Raw genomic sequence first — 23705 nt, 5'->3', positions numbered from 1 at the left:
TGAGAAGCCTGCGCACCTCAATGAAGGTAGCCCCCACTCACCGCAGCTAAAGAAAGCCTGCATGCAGCAACGGAGACCCAACGCAGCCAAAATAAATAAATAAATAAATATCAAAAACAGGCAAAAATATATCATGTTAAAAGTAAGGATAATTTTTATTTTTAGGCTTACATGGCTAGTTCCTGGAAAATAACATGAGGAGGGTTTTTGGAGTGCTAGTCACATTCTGCCTCTTTAGCTAGGTCCTGCTCCATTTCATGAATATTCAGTCAGCTGTATGTTTATAATTTTTGCACTTTTTCTTATAGAATATTTGTAATAAGCAAAAGAAATAAAGAGAGAAAGCAGCTGCAATAGTTTTCTATTTGGCAAAAAACAATTTTCATGGATTAAAAAAAAATTGAACTATATGAGTTGAAATCTTGACCAGCCTATTTCCAGACCTTGGGCATGGAATACTATATGTCAAATATCAGTGCCTCAGTTACTGTAACTGTAAGATTAGGGAATGTATATTTCCATGAAGGATGTTTTAATGATGAAAAGATAGAGTATATGTATTACTTCTGCCATTAATACACAAATAATAAATGCTGCTTCCCTTTCTCTCCATCCACCACATTTGAGATACTGCAAAGCTGAGGTTGTTATTGTGTTTCACAAAGATGATAAAATTATATTATCTTGCAACCATTTAAGAACAGTAAATTTAAATGATTAGTCTTTCTTTCCATGAATACTAAGCATGGAAATAAATATCCATTTTTAGAAGATTTACTAACTAAATAACTAAAACGTGTAAGTAAATATTCTTTTTTTTTTTTTTTTTTGCGGTACCCGGGCCTCTCACTGTTGTGGCCTCTCCCGTTGTGGAGCACAGGCTCCGGACGCACAGGCTCAGCGGCCATGGCTCACGGGCCCAACCGCCCTGCAGCATGTGGGATCCTCCCAGACCGGGGCACGAACCCATGTCACCTGTATCAGCAGGCGGACTCTCAACCACTGCGCCACCAGGGAAGCCCTCATTTTTAATTAAATTTTTTTTAACTCATTCCATGAGTTATTGTAAACTATAACTTAGGAATAGAAAAGAAATATATTATGAATTGAATTAACGTATATGGATAATATATATTAAAAATACATCAAAGAGAAATTATAAATTGAGTTTCAAATGAAAGGTACTAATCAATCCAATACTATTTACTCCACAACTGTTATTGTGCAAAAAATATTTGGTATATTACATAAAATGTAAGTTTAAAAAGTTCTAGAAAAAGTATGTAGATAGTAACCAAAACATGACCAGTCTATTAAGGTGACCATGCTTAATATTGCCGCAGGGAACAGTATAATGCGCTTATTAGAGTAGAATTGAATTTAACTGAGTTATTGTAGATAATTAAAATTATGAAAGCATGTTCAATGTTCTAATTTTTGATATCACACATTATCTCATTTAACTCCAGTAACATGGTAGTGTTCCTACTTTTAGATACAAAAAAATGAGACTTGGAGAGTTTAACTAAATTTCCAAATTTCCCACAATCAATAAGCCAGACTTCAAGCCAAGGTCTTCTGATCCCTGACCAGTTTCTGATCAGCAAGAGTTCCAACATTTTTCCATTTTGGAACACAAAAGAAATGTTTAGCTCATTAAATATGCAATTTTTGAATCATACTCAACCAACCTCTGGGGATTCTGAATAATTAGTTCTGATTTCTGTCCCAGAGATCTACATTTTCAACAGTTGTTGATTCTGTAATGGTTACTCTGTGGATCACATTTTGAGAAACACTTGTTCTGGTCTTCATGCTATTTTACCTCAATTCCTTGCTGTCCTCTGTTCAGTACTGCAGACACTGGCAGGAGATTACAGAGTGAGAGGGGAGAAAATTCAGAGCAAATTCCCCTTATTTCACCCCAGGCTGGGTATCTAACAGTCCTGGTGTATGTTGGGGATACAGTCTCCTCCACAGCTCCAGTTCCCACCAGAAAGCTCCACCTTGGTTGCATCTTCCACCAGTTGACCCTTGGTCCCTGGTCCCCAGGAATATCACATCCTCTTTGTCCCTATATTCCTAGAAGTGAAAGTATTTTCCTGCTTTTGCTAATGTTTGGGTTGCCACACCCTCCTTTTTTTGGCTTCTTAGTTATTCCCTCAGGTTTTTAAACAACTTTCTGTGTTAAATTTCATCTGTTTTAAATATTACAAGTAAGTTTCTCTTTTCCAGTTTGGAGTCTGAGTGATACAACTGCCATAGCTTTTTGCCTAAATGAAGTTAATTCATGATTTCAAATGTCATGTAAGGTAATTAATATTCCACACTGTTCCAAATCCAGGCCACACCTATTGACTGCCAACTGGAGCACAGGAATCTAATTGGTCACTTGAGGCCAAGTGTAAGAGTACAAGGGTTAAACAGAAGTGTTCCTATGAGATGTCCTAGTGAATTAGCAAGTAGAGATTTCATTTATGTATCTATTTATTAAAGCACAAAAGATAGCACAAAGATGAATAAAAGGCCAAAAATATGATGAAAGTACTGCATGATTTTTCTTGCTCACTAAGGTTGCTATACAACATCAAGCTAATGAAATAAGATTCAAAGACTTGAGGAACTGGACTCATTCTATCTTATAGGAGTCCACTATCATTTTTGCCTTGAGGCTCCAATAGGGGGAGAGAACTCCAATGCCTTTCTTTATTTCTATTTCTTTCTGCAGAGAAAAGATACTAGACTAGTGTGTAAAGTTCTGGGTTCTTCTCCCAACTTTGTTGCCAATTCAGTGAATGACTGTAGGCCTCACTGTGCTCATATTTAAAATGAGGAAATTCTGAGATATCTTCCTAATATGCTATGATTCTTGCTTTTGTTTTCTCCTTGAGCAACAAGAAATCTTTGATAAAAGATAAATCAATATTTGTGAAATACATGACTGCTTATAATGCCAACAGAAACAAATGAATGAGCTAAATATCTAGCAACAAATATGCTTTTTACATTCAGAGGCTTCTTTCTGTATAGCAATCAGCTCATTCTCTACAACATCAGCCAGGCAACCTGAGTTGGACAGACTTATGATGCAAACTTGTTTAACTTATTAAGATAATTACATTACATTTGCACCCAGGCTGTTTTATTCTGTAGTTAAAAAGACTGAGCTTTATACATTTCATCTTTGTAATATATTCTTAGGAAGTATATTCAAAGCAAAGCTTTGAGGATTTAAAAATTTCCTTCAAAAAACATTTACTAGTCATGATACACAAAATATACCTAAATGTAGAATAGTGAGTTTTCTCATTTATCATTTTCATGTGCATATCAATTTAAAAATCCTTTAAAATGAATTCTCAAAATTAACCGTGATGAAAGAATGGAAGAACAAATAAAATATTCTTCTATTTTGGGTGAAACCTCATGTATACTGCCACCTATCCCTATAATTAATCTAACATTTTGCCAATTTATCTATCTGGAATTCTCAGAGTGTCTGACTCATCCAACATCTCCATTTTCCTTATTCAATTATCAATCTCCTTTAGCTTCTCTAGAGCTTCCCTTCTAAGATTAACTCCATCACGCACTTTTGTTCTTCTACCTAACTTATCATTATTATTTTACATTTGTCATCTTCCTTTACATGTTCTTTAAATCTTTATTCATTATTTTCATTTTCTTAGCATCATAAAGGGAGACCACACTACAAAACCCTACTTTTCCATGTGCTACTTCTCTCTTTACTCTTCAGAGCTGCATCTCTAGGTAGTGAAACTATATATATACCACCTAGAGTGAACAATTATTAACATTTTGCTATATTTGCTTTAGGTGTCATGTGTGTTTCACTTCTCATAGGCCATCAGTTACTACCTAATTACTAAATCCCAAAACCTATACTCACTGTTCATTAAACCTTTGTGTATGTTGTGTGTGTGTGTGTGTGTGTGTGTGTGTGTGGTCATTTTTGAGTGAATATTACACCTTGTAACTTTCTCCCCCTCATCTCCAATTCTACTTCCCTTCTTTGATACTGACACCCAGGAGAAGCTCCAATATTCTACTCAATTCAGCTCTAAACTCTTCTTAAACGTGGCTCAAGATGAGGGTAGGACAATTTATTGTATTAAAAGTACATTCTGGGCTTACCTGGTGGTGCAGTGGTTGACAGTCCGCCTGCTGATGCAGGGGACACGAGTTCGTGCCCGGGTCCGGTAGGATCCCACATGCTGCGGAGCAGCTGGGCCTGTGAGCCGTGACCGCTGAGCCTGTGCGTCCGGAGCCTGTGCTCTGCAATGGGAGAGGCCACAACAGTGAGAGGTCCGTGCACCGCAAAAAAAAAAAAAAAAAAAGTACATTTTTTTGGGATTTTGAAGATCTGCTGTAGACCTTAGGGAAAAACCTTTTGTGCTCCATTATTTTCCTTGGTTTGAATTTTTTGTATTCCCCTTTCTTCATCATTGGAATAAGAAAATCTGGAGAGCCTAAGTTAAGGTACAGGCCTAATCAAACATACCAAGAAGGAGATCTGACATGATTCTACAATTCTAAACCTTACTTTTACCTGGAGAAAAGAGAAGAAAACCCTGTACTTCCATATGATTCAGCAGAGTTACTTGGAGACTAGATTATGTCATGGGAAAAATGCATTATGACAAATTTTTTAAAGAGATTTTGTTTTGAGCATTCTTTCAGCATCTCTCTCTTATAAATGTATTACAGATATAATCAGTTTCAGTGTCAAACTCTCTGCTATCAGTCAAATGTATTTTGACTAACTTGCTACCACTTTTTTATTCTGGTCAGTTCACTTTTGCTAGTGCTTTTTTCCCTGTTCAATTCTTAAGAGTAGCATCATCAAAAGTAACAAGAGTAGCCTCAAAATTCTAAACTTAATCCATTTTTGTTCTTAGCTCCATACTCACGAAGTGACCTTAATTATTTCCAGTTCTCCAACTACTACTCTGGGTTATTAAGTATAAAACCTGTAATTCTAATCTGATAATATGCCCATGACATAAACTCATTTCTTAATGCCTACTGGACATTTCTATCTGCAAATCCAGTAACACAACAGAATTTCTGCAATAGAATTTAATTTATTTCTTACAGCTCATGTTCTACTTTTGACTCAATTCTTGTATTTCTTTATATCTCTTAATGATACTACAGTCCAAAAAATTCCTTAAAGTTAAAAACAACAAAAAATAACAGCAAAAAACTTGGCAAACACCAGTATGTCTTTCAACCTTATATAAACAGTCACATATTTGGTCATTTGTAATTTAGATGTATTTTTAAATCTGATTTTCCTTTCTATCCATGCTGTCACTTATTCATCCAGGGATGCTCATTATCTTGTGCTTGAACTTCTTAACTGCTCTTCATGCCGATGAGTTTATGCCCAGTCCAATCCATCTGCTAAACTGCTGCCATTATTTTCGGAATCAAAGGCAGAGCACTTCACTCTTCTGCTTAAAAAGAAAATACATATATACATACATAGATACTTCTCTTTGACTTTCCACTTCCCAAAGTCATGGAATAAAACCTTTATTCCTATTCCTGTGTACATGTAAATTCTCATTTCTCACTATTAATATAACACTGAATTTCTCTTCATTACATTGAATAAATCAGACCAATTTTTAGCTCAATAACTTTGTCTTTTCAATGACTAATGTCATTCCTCTCATATGTATAGCAAGTTCATAATCATTTTTCAAGATTTAAAAAGAAGTGTATCTTCAAATAATTCTTTAGCCACTGAAAAGTGAGTTAGTACCTCACATATCACATTCAACTGATTTTATGTTAATAACACATCATATTTATTTAAAGATATTTATCTGGAAATTCGGGTGTACAGACACCGTCTCTTCTTCAACCCATCTACCAATCTTTGCATTTATTCAACTGTACGGAAAGTCTATTACATAATCAATACTTGAAAAAAATATACAGAGGTAGAGAAATACCTATTCTATAAGCAAAAGGAATTATCTCCAATTGCAGAAGAGACCCACATTTTAAAAGAGTGTATATGCACAACATAAAAGCATACATATGGTATCAAGATAGCTCAGAGGAAAGAGCAATTATCTCTGTTTTGGGATATGACCAGGGAAGGATTCCTGTCAGTAGTGATATCTGATATGAAATTTAAAGAATGAATTGTCATGGACCAGATGTATAGGGCATCAGATAAGCAGGACATTTTTCAGGCATAGATGATGACACATACAAAAGCAATATCTGCGTTTAAATTAATTGTAATTTACCATTCAATCATTCAACCAACATTTTTGATAACTTATTGTATGTAAGAAACATGTGATATTAAGAATTCAACATGCTCTTGCATTCAGAGATCACAGATTAATTATTTTTACTCAGTACACAAATGATAGTACAATTCAGTAATGCCCAGACAGTAGGGAACAGCTCTGTCCCCCACTAGTGCTCGTCATGATTTCACAATAAGACAGCAAACACATTGCAAGCAATTCAGTGTATGATTGTTTCCCACATTAGCTAACCTAAAATTATCAGAGAAAGCTCTGAAACACTCAAAATGCACTAAACTACCAAAGCTAGAAAGCAGCGTTCTACTAGTTGAACTCCCCAAACGGTTTATTTTCCCCCAGAAGCATAAAGATGAATGGGCTTTCTGATTTTTATCCCAGCACCTGTTCATTCTATTCACCAAGCTGCTTAATCATGTGCTCCTGCCAAAAGAACGACAGGCCATATTTCCTAATATGTTTTAATGGTTAAAATTACAAAATATTAGATGTGATTTATTTGACATAGCAACTACAATTTGGGACATTCCCAAATATTTCTCTGGGTTATTTTAGGTAAAAATTGTCCTCTGAAAAATGGACATATTTTATATCTATCCAGTCAAATCTTGTTAGGATGTATTAAAATCTAGAGAGGAGAAGCTGTGGATAAAAAAAAGAAGTTTTTCTTTTTACCATATGCATGTAGCTGCTGTGTTTAACAACACATTTCTTTTTTATTTTCATTGACTATTAAATTGGTTTACCATCTCTGGATAAGCACCTACTGACACCAAACTATTTTTTTAAATGCTTGAGGCAATCAGTTTTGCCTGGCAGGAACACATAGAGCACATGTTTAGTTTTATGCATTTCACTGTCTGGTTGAGCTTCCATTGTATGTGGAGTTTCTCTCGAAGTACTGAGAGCATCTATTTAAGAGCTGACATGACTTAACAGAGAGAACAGAAGAAGTAACAGGCAAGATTCTGACCGTGGCATGCGAGTACCTTCTCTCTCTGAGAAAAGCATTCCAGTTGGATTTAAAGAGTGGGAAATAAACACGCCAATAAGTAAAAGGCATTCAGCCAGTCTGGTGAGCTCAGATGATTTATCTCCACTCTAATTGTCCCAACGTAGTTGAGCCAAACTTTTATCAGAATGCGTGAACACAGTGAATAAAATATCCCCTTGCTTTGTCAGAGGACTTAAAATTCAGCAGTAAACCCACTGTATTGAGCACGTAAAAAATAATAATTTTTTAAAACCCTCATTCTTTTGTATCATCTTTCTTCCTATATTACAAACTGTGTTCACTGTACCTTCCAGCTGACCTTCCTATAAATTAATCATTCTTTGTCTAACTGCTTGACCTCATTAAAATCCTGAAAGTTCTAGTCTCACTAAATTTTGATAATGCCACACAGACTGAGCTGGAGGTTAGAGGTGGTTTTGATTGTTCTTTTATGAGGGGCTGTTAAGAGTAAGTGTCTTAGACTTACCACATCACTGCAAGTTTTAAGTATACTTAGCAGCTTCAAGTTCACTTACACACACATACACACACAAACACACACATATGAGGTTGACTATTGTTGTTTTTGAGTTACTTTGTCTTTCCAGGTGAGAAAATGATAACAAACTAGAACATAACAAACTCTTCATATTGAGTTTCCCAAACTTAATGATACTATTTAACTAATATAAAACATCATATTAGCTTATTTTATAAATGGTATTGATTCCTAGGAGGTTAGTATGAATGCTGTCTTCTCCTCATTCTCAAGGCTTAAGGCAATAGAGAATTAGTGCTGTGTTTTGTCCTCTCAGGTGATGAAGGGAAAGCTGGCATTGCATTTACCTTTTTTTCCAAGAATATGATTTGTCCTGTTATTTCAAACAGGGCAATCAACTAATTCTCAGTGGTTTCCCAGTATGAATGAAACAATGGGTTTCTGGACAACCTCTGTAGGGAAGTGGCTAAAGACTTCATTAGAGATTTTGGTCACTTTGCTACCTAAATAGACCAATTTATTTTTGTTTTCTTTATAATTTCCCAGTTAAAATAATCTTGACACAGAAATTAGTTGCTTATCCATAGGTAATCTAGAAAATTTTGTGGAAAACAAGTTTCTTCTGAAATCTGAGTCTGAGTGCCTGTATTCTGTCTGCTAACCACATACCATGTGTTCTTCCTCTTGTTCACTCTCTCATATACAGGAGCAGGAATGGAAGAAAGATTTGGGGAGGGAGGGATGACAGATCTTTTTCCAGGTCCCTAAAAACACATTATATCTCACACCTAAAAACTGAATTGGCATTCATACCTTAGCCTTAAGACGTAGTGCTAAGTTCACCAAAACATGAGCTCCTTCCTGCTCAACAAAGCCTGTTTATGAAGAACTGACAAATGCTGGAACACCTTAGTGGAGAATTGTATATTCTCAATCTGTCCCAAATTGATTAGGGTTATGCCCTTGGACACATTCTTTCATGTTTCTGAGGCTCATTTTCTACATCAGGAAAATCCAGACATTGCTTTAGCTCCCTTCTACCTTCAAACTTCTATGGTTATATAATTATATGAACAAATTTTTAGATGGAGTTTTTATTGATATATTATGCTTTTATTATCATTTATTAATTCATTGATAAGAGGATGTGATAAATTATGTTATTCATTAACCAACAACAACAACAAAAAATGAAGGGTCTTTCCCTTCCTCCCCTCCAAGAATGCTTGCATCCTCTGCCATAGAGGACTGGCCACATGACTTTCTTTAGCCAATAAAATGTGAGCAACGATGACATTATGCTCTCCATGTGGAAACTTTGTAAGCTTTACATGTTAGCATGTAGTTTGCCACGTCCCATTTTCCACTGCCAAGGAAACAGTCACATTCAGATTGAGCTTGTTCTGTCAGCCTGGGGCTAGAATGAAGGCGACATGGAGCAAAGCCATATCTGACCTGCAGTGGGCATGTGATGAAAGCAAAAAATTAGACTGTAATTGTAAGCCACAGGGACTTTTGTGTCCCTTGTTTCCATAGCATAATGTAATTTAAACAGACTAATCTATAAAGGGGTATTTCTAAACACTCTGTCCTGCTGCATTTTCTACTTGACTAAGAATACCTAGACATATCACTATTTCAATAAATGTATCACTTATATATCAGGGTTAATCATTATCTTTATTATATTTAGAAATATCTCTGGTACCTGTTAAAGATATTTTTTTTTATTTTGTCCATCCTCTCCTATCCATGCTCTTTGGCCTGACACACTCCCTTCTGCCCCGTGACCACTTGTTGGATTTGGACAATGGGTGACAGCAGCAGAAGGCAGCAGTGGTCAGGCAGTTGTCCCCTTCCCAGCCTTCCTCCTCACCATTCTGACAGAGGCTGCATTTCACAGGACAGATCCTCTCAGATGGACATCCCTCTTCTAAGGCGATGAGCTCTCTTCAGGCTCCAGCAACCCAGTTCATTCTCTGTTCCTTCTTAGGATGGTAAATTACTTCCTCTTGTTGTTGCCAGTCCCTGAAGACATGACTACATTATGTCTATTCCCTTAACCCTGCTCATAACTTTTGAATAGCTTCTTTATTAATTCTATTCAGTTTGACCTTCAAGCATGGAATCAGTTTCCTATGGGGCTCTCAATGCTACAGTGTTCTATATATACTCTATTCTAATAGTTCCTCCAAATAAAACATATGTTATGTTTGTCTTATTTTAGAATGAAATTTATTTGAATTATTATAATTTTATTAATCACAAATCTTTGAATGGTACATTTGAAAAAAATCCATATTTAAACTCCTTAATCAATCCATTCAAATATACAGTACCAGTATGTTTCTCCTTTTAGTCAAATATACATATTGTCTCCCCCCAAAAAATTCTGCCTATTTTTCACTGGGATTATATTTTAGATATTTTTATGTATCTTTATATGTCTTTGCCATTGAGAGTGAGATTTCATTAAATTTTATCTTCTAACTTGTAATTTCTGGCATAGAGGCACACTACTCTATGTAACTCTATTGTAGCCAGTCACTTCTGAACACTTTACTAAACCATTTTATATAAAATAATTATAACTTTTTTCTACTCTTGTTTTCTGCATTATACATACATAGGCTGGAACTTCCACAACGATGTTTAATGTAGATGCTTCACAATGATTGAAAGAAAAACTAATCTTACCATCCTAGTGCTTTCCTAGAAGCTGGAGCTACTGTTTTCTTACAATATCAAGGTCCCTCTGCACTCTTTTCATTGCATCCCATGAGAGGAATAACTTGGCAATTGAGTGAAACAGTAAGATCTTCATATGCATTGGGCTGTGTTTCCCAGAAGACAGAGTCACTGCATTGAGAAGAGATTGTGGGACCTGCCCTGTTAGAACATGGTTTCTAAAGCATGGGTCTCTGTGCAGCTGGCTGGTGAGTGTATTTGACTGCATTATGACCTGGATTTCCCCATTCGTAAGTGCCAAAATGTTGATTCCAGATGAGACAATAAGATATCCTTACTGGGGCTTTGGGCTGGAAACGTATTCTCCAATCTAGTATAAACGTGTTATCTTACTCTTTGAGAGTCTTCAGAGAGCTGATACCCAATCCACATTTTTTTCATTGTATCCATTTTCTTTGTAAACACCAATCCAACCAGAGAGAAGTAGTACCTAATTGTTCCAACACACAGCTGCGTTGTTATTTGCCTGATTTTAGTAGAAGGGACTTGGACATGTCACTATTCAACACAAAAATGACTAACATAGCCTGGATTCAAAGCCCTTCCATAAATTTCACATAGCAAACCTCACATACACATATCTCTCTACTCTGCCTCGCCAAATGCGTGACCTGTCCAAATCAGAAGCCTCATCATTTTGTACATCTACATTATCTCTTTTTCACCTGCCAGTCCATCTGCCTGGCATGACATCCCTGACAAGTTGAACTATTTGTTTTCAAAATTCTGTTTGGAAATTTTTCTTAATTATTCTTGTAGAGTAACATCTTGGGTCATATTGAAATTCCAATGAAATTTCTTTGAATTAATACCACAGTTGCAATAGTAATTACAAGAAATAAACAATTATTATATCTAAAATATATGAAATGCTTAACATTACCCAAATACTGAGCTAAGTAATTATATGTGTATATATGCACACACAAATATACACATATAAACATATACATATATATTCATATACAAACATACATACACAGACATGTGCTATATAATCATATTTGATATTCACAATACACATGTGAGGTAGATTTTTTTATTTCTATTTTGAAAAATAGAAACTTAGATTTATAAATTAATATTAATCAATTTAATTTTATGTTTTGACCAACAGAAATGCCCTGTAAGAGGTTTTTCTTTTTTTTAATCCTAAAAAATTAGGTTTTACTTTATATGCAACTGGGGAAGTTTGAAAGCATTTTTTACTGCACCCCACTCAACCTGGTAAATATTTGTCAGAAAGACAAATATTTGAGGCATTTGAAATGATTGGTGATATGTATTGGACTTGAAGGATATTAATAAAGTTGAGAATATCCCTGGGAATAGAAGGGACAGGCGTAACAAAATGTAATCTGTTTGTTGATGTAAAATGCATAATGATTTTTTCTCCTGTTTTGTGAAAGGCATTCAGAGAGGCAGACAGAGTGAAATTTGTTGATTGACCTGAAGGGAGAAATGGACAGAGGGAGCATTGACCACTGTCTCCAAGACTACACGAGCAAACATGCCCAGGCAGATCCATTTGAAAAAGTGCTCCAAGGTAAGATAAGCAGTTACGTAAAAGTTATCAAAAACAAAGTACTCATTGATGGAGGCATTTTTTTCTCTGGAATTCTCTGTTCTGGAGTTACTTTTTTGACAGAGAAGATGGTCCTGGTCTTCTCAAACATTTAGCATGCTTTCCATAGGACTATATGTAAATGCAGTTTTGAATGAATTAATCAGCCATGTGCACAGGGAAGTTTAGGATAATCCTGCCTGGAGGGTCTTTGTGCAGCTGCCTGGGCAGATTCCCAGGTTGCTGTTGTGTGAAGCAGTTTTTATTATTCAGCAGCACATAACTTTGCTACTCCTGAAACTCTAAAGGTTCTGGTCAAATGAGAGATGGTTTATTGAGATGATACTTTGACTTCCACTCTTATCTTTTTCCACAGACATTTGACTCAAATATTCTCTAAAATCTACCATCATGGCATTTTTTTCATTTTTTTGAATATTGCAAAATAGAAAAACATGAAATAGTCTATCACCTTAAATTCTTAAGAGAAATTCAAAATAAATTTTTATGAAAGACAGAAATACTTCCCTCCTGATACAGCACAGTAATCATAATAAAAAGGATTCCAGTTGGGCATGCTAAAATGTTGAAGTGAGGAGTCAAATTATTTGTTCTGCATTTATGAAGTGAAGGGATATATCAGCTCCTTACAGTTTGGTTGGATGGGCAATGCCATGTTTAGGTAGTTTGACATGGTGATAATTACCCTGGTTGCATGACTTTCTCCAGTGGGATGAAGACAAAAATGACCTTGATGGCCCCCTCAGTTTGACTAAACTTTAGTCAAGTTTCTTCCTAAACATAGGTCTTTCCTTTCCTTAGAGCATTTACTTAAGAATATGTTTACTTTAGAATATGTTTAATTGCAAATGAGGTTCCCTGCTCCTTAGAGGTGTAACTATTCTTAAAATCCTCTTGCCAGTTTGGCAAATAATCCGGATGGAGTAAGAGTCCTGAGTAAATGTTGAATACTCTTCTTTCCTTTTTTCTTTTTTAAATTGAGGTATAATTGACATATAGCATTATATTGGAAATCAGGTAATGACATGATTCAATATTTGTATATATTGCAAAATGATCACCACAATAATTCTAGTTAACATCTGTCATTATACATAGTTACACAATTTTTTGTGTGATGAGAACATTTAAGATCTTCTCTCTTGATAACCTTCAGATATGCAATGCAGTATTATTAGTCACTGTTCTGTACTTTGCGTCTCCATGACTTGTTTAGTTTATAATTGGAAGTTTGTACATTTGACCTCCTTTACCCATTTCATCTTTTCCCCCAACCCCCACCCCTGGCAACCACCCATTTATTCTCTTTTGTATCTAGGAGCTTGAGATTTTTTTTAAGATTCCACATTTAAGTGAGGTTATTAAATATTTGCTTTTCTCTGTTTGACTTACTTAATTTAGCATAGTAACTTCAAAGTCCATCCATTTTGTCACAAACAACAAGATTTCATTCTTTTTGTGGCTGAGTAATATTCCACTGTGTGCGTGTGTGTCTTTATTCATTCATCTATAAAGCAAACTAAGCAAACTTAGTTTGCTTCTATATCTTGTCTATTATAAATAATCCTGCACTGTACATGGAAATGCATGCATTTTTTTTTATGTTAGTGTTTCATTTTCCCTGGATATATTCCCAAAAATGGAATTGCTGGATGCTGTAAAACTTCCATTTTTAGATTTTTAAAGAACCTCCATACTGTTTTTCACAGTGACTGCACAAATTCACATTTCCACCAACAGTACACAAGGACTCTATTTCTTCCACATCCTGACTTGTTACTTCTCATCGTTTTTATAATAGCCATTCTGACAGGTGTGAGGTGATATCTCATTGTGGTTTTTGTCTGCATTTCTCTGATAATTACTGATGTTGAGCATCTTTTCATGTTTATGCTGGCCATCTGTATATCTTCTTTGGAAAAAAGGCTATGCAAATCCTCTGCACATTATTAAATCACATTTTGTGGGGTTTTTTGTTATTGAGTTGTATGAGTTTTTAATATATTTTGGATATTAACACCTTATCTTTTCTTACACTGTAAATTACATGCACTCAGGCCTTTTGTGTTTGGCTTTAAGTAGAGAGCAACTCTTCAGTACCAGACAGAGAAAAAAAACAAAAAAACGCCTATTCCCAGAGAAATCGGCCCAAAGGCTTCTTGGGCTAAGTGTCATTTTGAGCTGGATTTTGAAAACCAGATACCAGTTTGAAATGTGGGGAGAGAAGTTCATTTTCAGTGCACCTGCCTATGCAAGTATTGGTGTGATCTCTTCTAAATAACATTTAAACTAGCTTCCTCGGTGCTGACATTTGGACTTTCATATTTCTCACGTTCCTGACAGTTCAAACTTGAGGCCCCTTTTGCAGGTTCCTTTTTAATACATTCCTACATGGTCACAGTTAAATGTGACCAAATCTGAAAATTATCAATTGAACAAATCATACAACCAAGTATTGAGTATTGCAAAAGGAAGAGGTTTGAATAATTGAATATGTTATAATAGCTACAGACATTTTTAGTTTTCTAAATAGAATTTTAAAGTAATAATAAGATCAGCTAGGTCTGTATTTTTTTATGAAAGTTCATACTCCCCTTGGATGACTTTAACATTATGGTACAAAATAGCTAAGACTTTGAATCATAAAAAAGATTTCAGATATCATAAAAACAAAAGATATGTCTATTAAAAATGGATTAGACGTGTGATTTAATATATAAATTGGGAGCTGATGAAGTTAGATCTATTAGCTGCATAAGCTGTGGTATCTTAGACAATTCCTAATGAACTGAGAGCAGATTTTCCAAATAGCGTTTATAGCATGATATTGTTCATCAAGAGATTAACAAGCATTCAAATAACTCAGACCCCTTTGTAAGATGCATATGGCATGCTAAAATCAATGAAATTTTCCAGAGGTGAAATAACTTCTGTAACAAATTTTAACCCACTGTATTACAATCTTATTGCCAAATCCCCTCTGGCTTTGGGATATTTTTTCCTTCCATTGAAGGTGTATTAAAATCTGCCACAGTACTAACGTTTACTGGACCTTATTTGGGGTAACACTGAGTCAGAACAGGAAGATTTGAATCATGTTCAATCAGAATATTTATTAAGCAATTATTATGTTAAAAATATTCTGCTACACGCTCTCTGTGAAACACATGTTTAAAAACAAGTTCTTGTCCTGAAATTATTTACTTTCTCAGCAAGTTAGTTAGACTTTGTTATGGGTTGAAATATGTCCCCCACAAAAGATATTAAAGCTCTAAAACCCAATATCTGTGAATGTTACTTTATTTGAAAGTAGGGTCTTTGAAGATGTTTAAGATGAGGTCATTAGAATGAGCTTTAATCTAATATGATTATACCCTTATAAAAAGGAGAAATTTCGACACAGGAACATGCACACAGGGAGGACACAAAGTGAAGATTGGAATTAAGTTGTTACAAGTCAATGAACTATCAGAAGCTATGAGAGAAACCTGGAACAGATCCTTCACTATCACCTTCTGAGATAGCATGCTCCTACAAACACCTTGATCTCAGACGTCTAGCCTCCAGAAATGTGAGATGACAAATTTCTGTTGTTTAAGCCACCCAGAATATGGTACTTTGTTATGGAAGCTCTAAGAAATTAACACAAACGTATTCACAAAACAGTAACTAGCAATATGGCTCATTGTCTATGCATGAAATAATAAAGCAATTCAGAGAAAGGATGACAGTAAGAAGACCACTTGTAAAGGGATGGCTGAGGAAGGAAGCAGCAGAAAGGATGCTGTTGGTTACCTACTAAAAAGTCAACCTTTTCCTGTTTTTACTTGCTGACGGAGCTTGTCTTCTAACATAAGTATTGAAAACACCGTATTTTTGCTTTTCTACCATCCACTCTTGAAACTAGAACAATGGCTTATGGTCCAGTGCTGGACAATGGGAACTCAGAGGGGCTTCTAGAAAATCTTCCTTCCTAGTAAAGGGACACAGGAAGGAAATGTTCCATTTCTTCTTAAGTGTATGTGGTCATATTTAAGTGAAGCTGGAAATTCTACATTGGATATGCTCTTCCAAGGGAAGAAATTGCTGAAAGACTGAGGATAACCTATATAGGAAACACCAGAGCTCCTAGAGATGTCATTGTGTCATAGCCCTAACTCTCAGCACACCTTGTATCCAGATGTCTTACACATAAGCTAATGTAACTTCTTAACAGTCTTAGTTAAATATTATATTACTTACAGAAGCAAAGATTTTCTGAATGTTGGGAAAAGAAAGGAAGAATGCAGAAAAGCAAGAGAATGGTGTGATGATGGATGTGGACTCAGGGGGCTCAAACTATCTTCAGAATCCACCCGAAAATTGTTAAAAACAAAACAAAACAAAACAACTTTCCTATTCAAGGTTCTAACTTGAATACTGCATATTTTATTCAGATTGTCACTGATTTGCTCTTTTCTTACTCGGGCCTCTCACCGTTGCGGCCTCTCCCATTGCAGAGCACAGGCTCCGGACGCGCAGGCTCAGCGGTCACGGTTCACGGGTCCAGCTGCTCCGCGGCATGTGGGATCTTCCCGGACCGGGGCACGAACCCGTGTCCCCTGCATCGGCAGGCGGACTCTCAACCACTGAGCCACCAGGGAAGCCCTGATTTGCACTTTTAAAGATCATTCCCTCCGCCCCAACTCAGTTGCCAAAATACCTTATCTGTCTCCTTGAAATTTAATATTCTTTTCTCTGCATGTCATAGCTGCTAATGTACAACATCTTTGTCCAACTGTTTATCACATTACTCAGTACAGTGTCCAGTGTCATGTAGGACTTACTGCATGAACGAATGTATAAATAAGAATGAATGGGGGGCTTGTTATTTCTTCAATAATATAGACCTAGACAAAATTATTTCAGTCCAAATGGTTTATTTTTTTTCTGTTCTTTACTGTGCCAGCCAAATACCTATGTGTTGGGGATACAGTAATAATTTGTAGTCCTATACACAGGGGAAAGCCATTGAGTTGCTCAAACATGACTAACTTGATCAGATTGCCTGAGAACTGGTTAGGAGAAAGGAATGAGCAAGTGATTTCGTATCAGCGTTGGTCATAGATGCTGGAGTCTTGTTGAGAATCAGTAAAAAGGGTGCTAAGAATAAAAAGAGGCAAAAGCGGTGGCATGGAGTTGGTGAATAACTGGTGAGAGAAAAGGGATTGGGATTAAGTATCGATTTTTGACTGAGGTTATTAAGATACTGACTAGGTGAGATAAGTAGAAAAGAGAGAGCAGAGATTTTTTACAGATGGGGAAGACATCAAGTTCAGTTTTGTACTTTCTCTATGTGCCAGGCTGAGGTTAGAGCATTACATTGCTTGTTTTGAGAGAACTCTGGACATCCAGATAAATGGGCCACTGTATTATCCTTCATGCAAGAGAGGGGACTTTTCATTGTATTTAAAGGTAGACTAAGTTTGGCATGTGATCCTCTTATTTCAATTTTTAAGTAAAAGACACTTCCAGTTCTTTATGGTTTGTTAAAGGAAGCATAAAGGCCATCTGAAACATAGTGATAAGTTTCATGTGTTTAAGAGACTTTGGTTTTACTCCTTTGCTACAGCAAATGGAGGATGCAGAAAAATGTATGGAAGCATAGAAATGATACACTTTGTTATCAGGGCTATGACAAAATTAGGGCTCTTTCCTAGTAAATATGAAATACAAACTCTTCTCTAATGACCTCAACAGAAGAAAATGAGCATGGACATTTTTACAGTGTAACATTTCTGGTATTATAACCAAAAGTCAGTTGTCATATTTATTATCTCTGATATTTCAAGGGTTTTCAGCTTATCAAATAATATCTGGCAGAAATTTGCTGTGAAGATTTTCAGCTTTATTTAAAAATGATTTTATTTTGTGCAATATATATTATAGTGAGTTTTGTAAAGAGAATAATTTCCTCAGAAATTTGGAGGAATTTGAGGGATAGCCTCTTTATTAACACAAATCTAGGAGGAGAATTTTGCACAATTAATTCATTTTAGCATTTGTCATTGAAGACTTAGAATTGTTTATTTACAACTAATTCCAAAGAGATCATCTGCTAAAGATATTACTGTATAAAGTATCCCCTTGAAAATGTTTTAAAATTTGTTGAAATATTGTCACTTATATTTCTTCAAATAAAAGAACATGTTTGGGTAACAAAATCACTTAAGAGATACTTTGATGAAATGAACTGTGATGGAATTTTGCAAGATAAAATCTCATTTTGTCGCGTCCTTCATTTTTCAGGTAATACAGAATACAAGGGAGATAGCTTGCTGAACTCAAAAGGCCAGAATAGAAGCGCTGGATTAGTCATCCAGTATAAATTAATGTATAAATCAAATATAAATTAACAGGTTTGAAAATATGCATGAATGGTTAAGTGCTTGAAGACTGAAATGTGGTATGTGAATTGAAACACATGCAACACACAAACTGAGTGGATGCAAACACCAGAATAGCACAGTACATAAATAAGGCAAGGTTGCAGGGGAAATTTACAAGCAGACCATCAGCAAAATGTTGATGGTCTACTGAGCCCTCATCCTCCTTCTGAAAGTAGAATGATCAAAGAGAGTGAGTCTCATCCCAGGCTATTTCACAAATTAAGCAGGAAGTTGAAAGACAGCAGGGTCACCCAAATATTATCATAGAAATTTAAATTAAATTAGAATTCCTGGATTCACATGGTTGAGCATATTACCTCATTGGCAAGATGAACATCCTGACTGAAGAGACCAGCTGTATTGGATATTTGGCATTTCAGGGTTGATATCAGCTGGAGACTGGCCAGTTCATTTCTAGGCTCTCTGAGAAGTGAGAGCAGTCTCTTAGCCAGTAATAACTTGGTCTCTCCTAACACTAGAATCTGGGAACAATTTCCTTTAAAAAAAAAGTCTTATATCTCACCCATCTTTATATCTTTGTGCCTACCATTATGTCTGACATAAAATAATTTCTCATTTTTATATATATATATATATATTTATTTTTATTGCAGTATAGTTTATTAACAATATTATGTTAGTTTCAGGTGTACAGCACCTGTACAGCAGTGATTCAGTTATACAAATACATGTATCTATTCTTTTTCAAGTTCTTTTCCCATTTAGATTATTACAGACTATTGAGCAGAGTTTCCTGTGCTATACAGTAGGTCTCTATTGGTTATCTATTTTAAATATAGCAGTATGTACATATCAATCCCAAACTCCCAATTTTTCCCTCCCCACCATCCTTTCCCCTGGTAACCATAAATTTGTTCTCTAAGTCTGTGAGTCTGTTTCTGTTTTATAAATAAGTTCATTTGTATCATTTTTTTTTCGGTTCTGCATATAAGCAATATCATATGATATTTGTCTTTCTCTGTCTGACTTACTTCACTTAGTATGATAATCTCCAGGTCCATCTCTGTTGCTGCAAATGGCATTATTTCATTCTTTTTAAGGGCAAATATTCCATTGTATAATGTAACGCATCTTCTTTAACCATTCATCTGTTGGTAGACGGTTAGGTTGCTTCCATGTCTTGGCTATTGTAAACGGCATTGTGATGAACATTGGTGTGCATGATCCCTTCGAACCATGGTTTTCTCAAGATATATGCCCCAAGAGTGGGATTGCAGGATCATATGGTAGCTCTATTTTCAGTTTTTTAAGGAACCTCCATACCATTCTCCATAGTGGCTGTACCAATTTACATTCCCACCAACTATGTAGGAAGGTTCCCTTTTCTCCACACACTCTCCAGCATTTATTGTTTGTAGAACTTTTGAAGATGGCCATTCTGACTAGTGTGAGGTGATATCTCATTGTAGTTTTGATTTACGTTTCTCTAATAATCAGCGATGCTGATCATATTTTCATGTGCCTCTTGGTCATCTGTAAATCTTCTTCAGAGAAATGTCTATTTAGGTCTTCTACCCATTTTTTGATTGGGTTGTTTGCTTTTTTTGATATTGAGCTGCTTGTAAATTTTAGAGATTAATCCTTTGTTGGTCACAACATTTGCAAATATTTTCTCCCATTCTGTGGGTTGTCTTTTTGTTTTGTTTATGGCTTCCTTTGCTGTGCAAAAGCTTTTGAGTTTAATTAGGCCCCATTTGTTTATTTTTGTTTTTATTTCTATTACTCTGGGAGGCAGATCAAAAAATATATTGTTGTGATACGTGCCAAAGAGTGTTCTGCCTAAGATTTCCTCTAAGAGTTTTATACTATCTTTCTTACATTTGGGTCTTTAACCCATTTTGAGTTTATTTTTGTGTATGGTGTTAAAGAATGTTCTAATTTCATTTTTTTATATGTAACTGTCCAGTTTTCCCAGCAGCATTTATTGAAGAGACTGTCTTTTCTTCATTGTATAGTCTTACCTCCTTTATCATAGATTAATTGACCATAGATGTTTGGCCAATACACCTAATTGACCATAGGTGCATTTCTGGGCTTTCTATCCTGTTCCATTGATCTATATTTCTGTTTTTGTGCCAGTACCATACTGTTTTGATGACTGTAGATTTGTAGTATAGTATGAAGTAAGGGAGCCTGATACCTCCAGCTTCATTTTTCTTTCTCAAGATTGTTTTGGCTCTTCAGGGACTTTTGTGTATCCTCAAATGAATCAGGGTGATATACCACATCAACAAATTGAAGAATAAAAACCATATGATCATCTCAATAGATGCAGAAAAAGCTTTTGAAAAAATTCAACACACATTTAAGATAAAAACTCTCCAGAAAATGAGCATTTAGGGAACATTTCTCAACATAATAAAAGCCATATATGGCAAACCTACAGCTAGCATCATACTCAATGGGGAAAAGCTGAAAGCGTTTCCTCTAAGATCAGGAACAAGACAAGGATGTCCATTCTCACCACTTTTATTCAACATAGTTTTGGAAGTTCTAGCCATGGCAATCAGAGACGAAAATGATATAAAAAAATCCAAGTTGGAAAAGAACAAGTAAAACTGTCACTGTTTGCAGATGACATGATACTATACATAGAAAATCCCAAAGATGCCACCAGAAAACTACTAGAGCTCATCAATGAATTCAGTAATTTTGCAGGATACAAAATTAATGCACAGAAATATCCTGTATTTTATACCCTAACAAAGAAAGATCAGAAAGAGAAATGAAAGAAGCAATCCCATTTACCATTGCAAAAAAAGAATAAAATACCTAGGAATAAACCTACCTAAGGAGGCAAAAGACCTATACTCCAAAGAATATAAAGCATGATGAAAGAAATTGAAGCCTACACAAGCTGATGGAAAGCTATACCATGTTCTTGGCTTAGAAGAATCAATATTGTCAAAGTGACTATACTACCCAAGGCAATCTACAGATTCTATGCAATCCCTGTCAAATTACCAATGGCATTTTCTTCATTATATTTTAATAGAAAAGCATTACAACAAACTTTAATATGTACAAGTTTAAAGAAACAATTATCTGATTGTATTTTGACTCTAGACTAGGTCCTTTGGATGATAAAAAGAAGAAATGCCCTCCCAAAACTTTTTGTCTCTTCAAGCATAATACATTGATAACAAAATTAATTATTATAGATTGATTACATGGTAGAATAATACCTGGGCATTCAACTGATAAAAGTGTGAGGGTAAAGACAGAAAATTCTAGGTGATGAGACCAATATGAGGACTTATGAATATACTGTACATGAGCAACAGTGAAAGAATCATGGTTAGAATCAATGGGAATAATATTGGAAAGGTTGAGAAGGTGCATACTGAAAACAGTAAAATCACTAAGAAAAGTTAGGATTTAGTATTTTTTGAAAAAAAAATAACACATAATGACATTCCAAGCAGAGACATGGCAAAATAACAGTGATGCATAAACAACTTATAAAAGTGAATAAAATATTAAAATATGACATAATGCATACATATAAATATGACATATAGGTGTAAATGTAATACACACAATACATTATATACTATTTGTGTATAATGTACATAGTGTCCAATGTAGCTTATATATGAGATTCATGGCATCCACTATATAAAACATACATACAATTTAAAATGTACATTATAATTTATAGTCTATCTAACATTAATATCATTATATATACACATATACATGCATAATATGCTTTTATAGTTTCCAAGAAGGAACACATAGTATACAATTTGCAATTATACATACTCAGGCTTCAGGAAGTAGAGTAGGCAATATCATGAAGAACAGCAAAGAGCTAGAAATGAGACCAGCTTGTCTGCCTGTGTTTCCTCCTAAGATATTTACTAATTAAGAACTTGTGGCTGAGAGGCTAAGCTTAACAGTATTAAGGAACTGAGAAGACAAAATTAGAGTGAGGTTCTCTATGTAGATGATCCCAACAATTTTGAGCTTATATCACTCCAAGCAGATAGCAAAAACATTAAGAAGCTATCATTCAAACACTTGAATTATATATGAATCTGAACCCAAAATATTTGTTAAATGCAAAGTGAATTTTAAAAATTGTGTACACATTAACATAGATTTCTAATTATTTTTATATTTTTGTCTTTTATATTCTATAAAATGATTAAAAAGTAGAGGTTCAAACCAAAATTACAAAATAGGACTTTATACTTCTTTACATATTTACTTTTTTGGTTAAATTTATATTTTCATATGGCTTCATATTACTTTCTAGCACCTTTTTATTTAACTTGGAGAACACTGTTCAGCCTTTCTTATACGGTAGGTCTAGTGGTGAAATTACCTCAGGTTTTATTTACTTGGAATATCTTAATTTTTCCCTCATTTTTTAAGGACACTTTTGCATTATAATAGTATTCATGGTTGACTTTTTTTTCCTTTCAGCCCTTTAAATATGTCATCCCAGTGCTTTCTGGTCTGTAGTGCTTCTGCTGAGAAATCAGCTGATTACCTTTGTGAGAATTCCTTGCATTTGACAAGTTGCTTTTCTATTGCTGGTTCCCAGATTCCTTATTTGGTTTTGACATTTGCCATTTTGATTATAATGTGTCTTAGCATGAGTCTCTTTGGGTTTACCCTACTTTGAGTTTTTTGAGCTTCTTGTATTTGTATATACACATCTTTTTCCCAAATCTGGGGAATTGTGGGCCATTATTTCTTCAAATAAGCTCTCTGCTGTTTTCTCATCCTGGACCCCTATGATATGCATAATTGATCATTTTTGTGGTGTTCCATAAGTCCCTTAGGCTCTATTCACTTTTCTTCATTCATTTCTACTTCTCAGACTCTATAATTTTAAATGACCTGTTTTCAAGTTCATTGGTTCTTTTTTCTTCTGGTCTAAGTCTGCTGTTGAAACTTCCTAGTAATTTTTTTTTTTTCAATTCAGTTATTGTATTTTTCAGCTCTATAATTCTTTTTAGTTCTTTTTTTTTATACGTAATTTCTGCTCCTTTGTTGATATTCTCATTTTGTTCTTATATATTTTCCCTGATTTCCTTTTTTGAATCTGTCTATGTTATTCTTTAAGTCATTGATTATATTTAAGACATCAATTTTAAAGTTTTGTCAA

Source organism: Globicephala melas, chromosome 12 (genome assembly GCF_963455315.2).
Source record: "Globicephala melas chromosome 12, mGloMel1.2, whole genome shotgun sequence".
Taxonomy (NCBI): Eukaryota; Metazoa; Chordata; class Mammalia; order Artiodactyla; family Delphinidae; genus Globicephala; species Globicephala melas.
The sequence above is the reverse complement of the archived record's forward strand: the minus strand, read 5'-3'. Positions refer to the sequence as shown.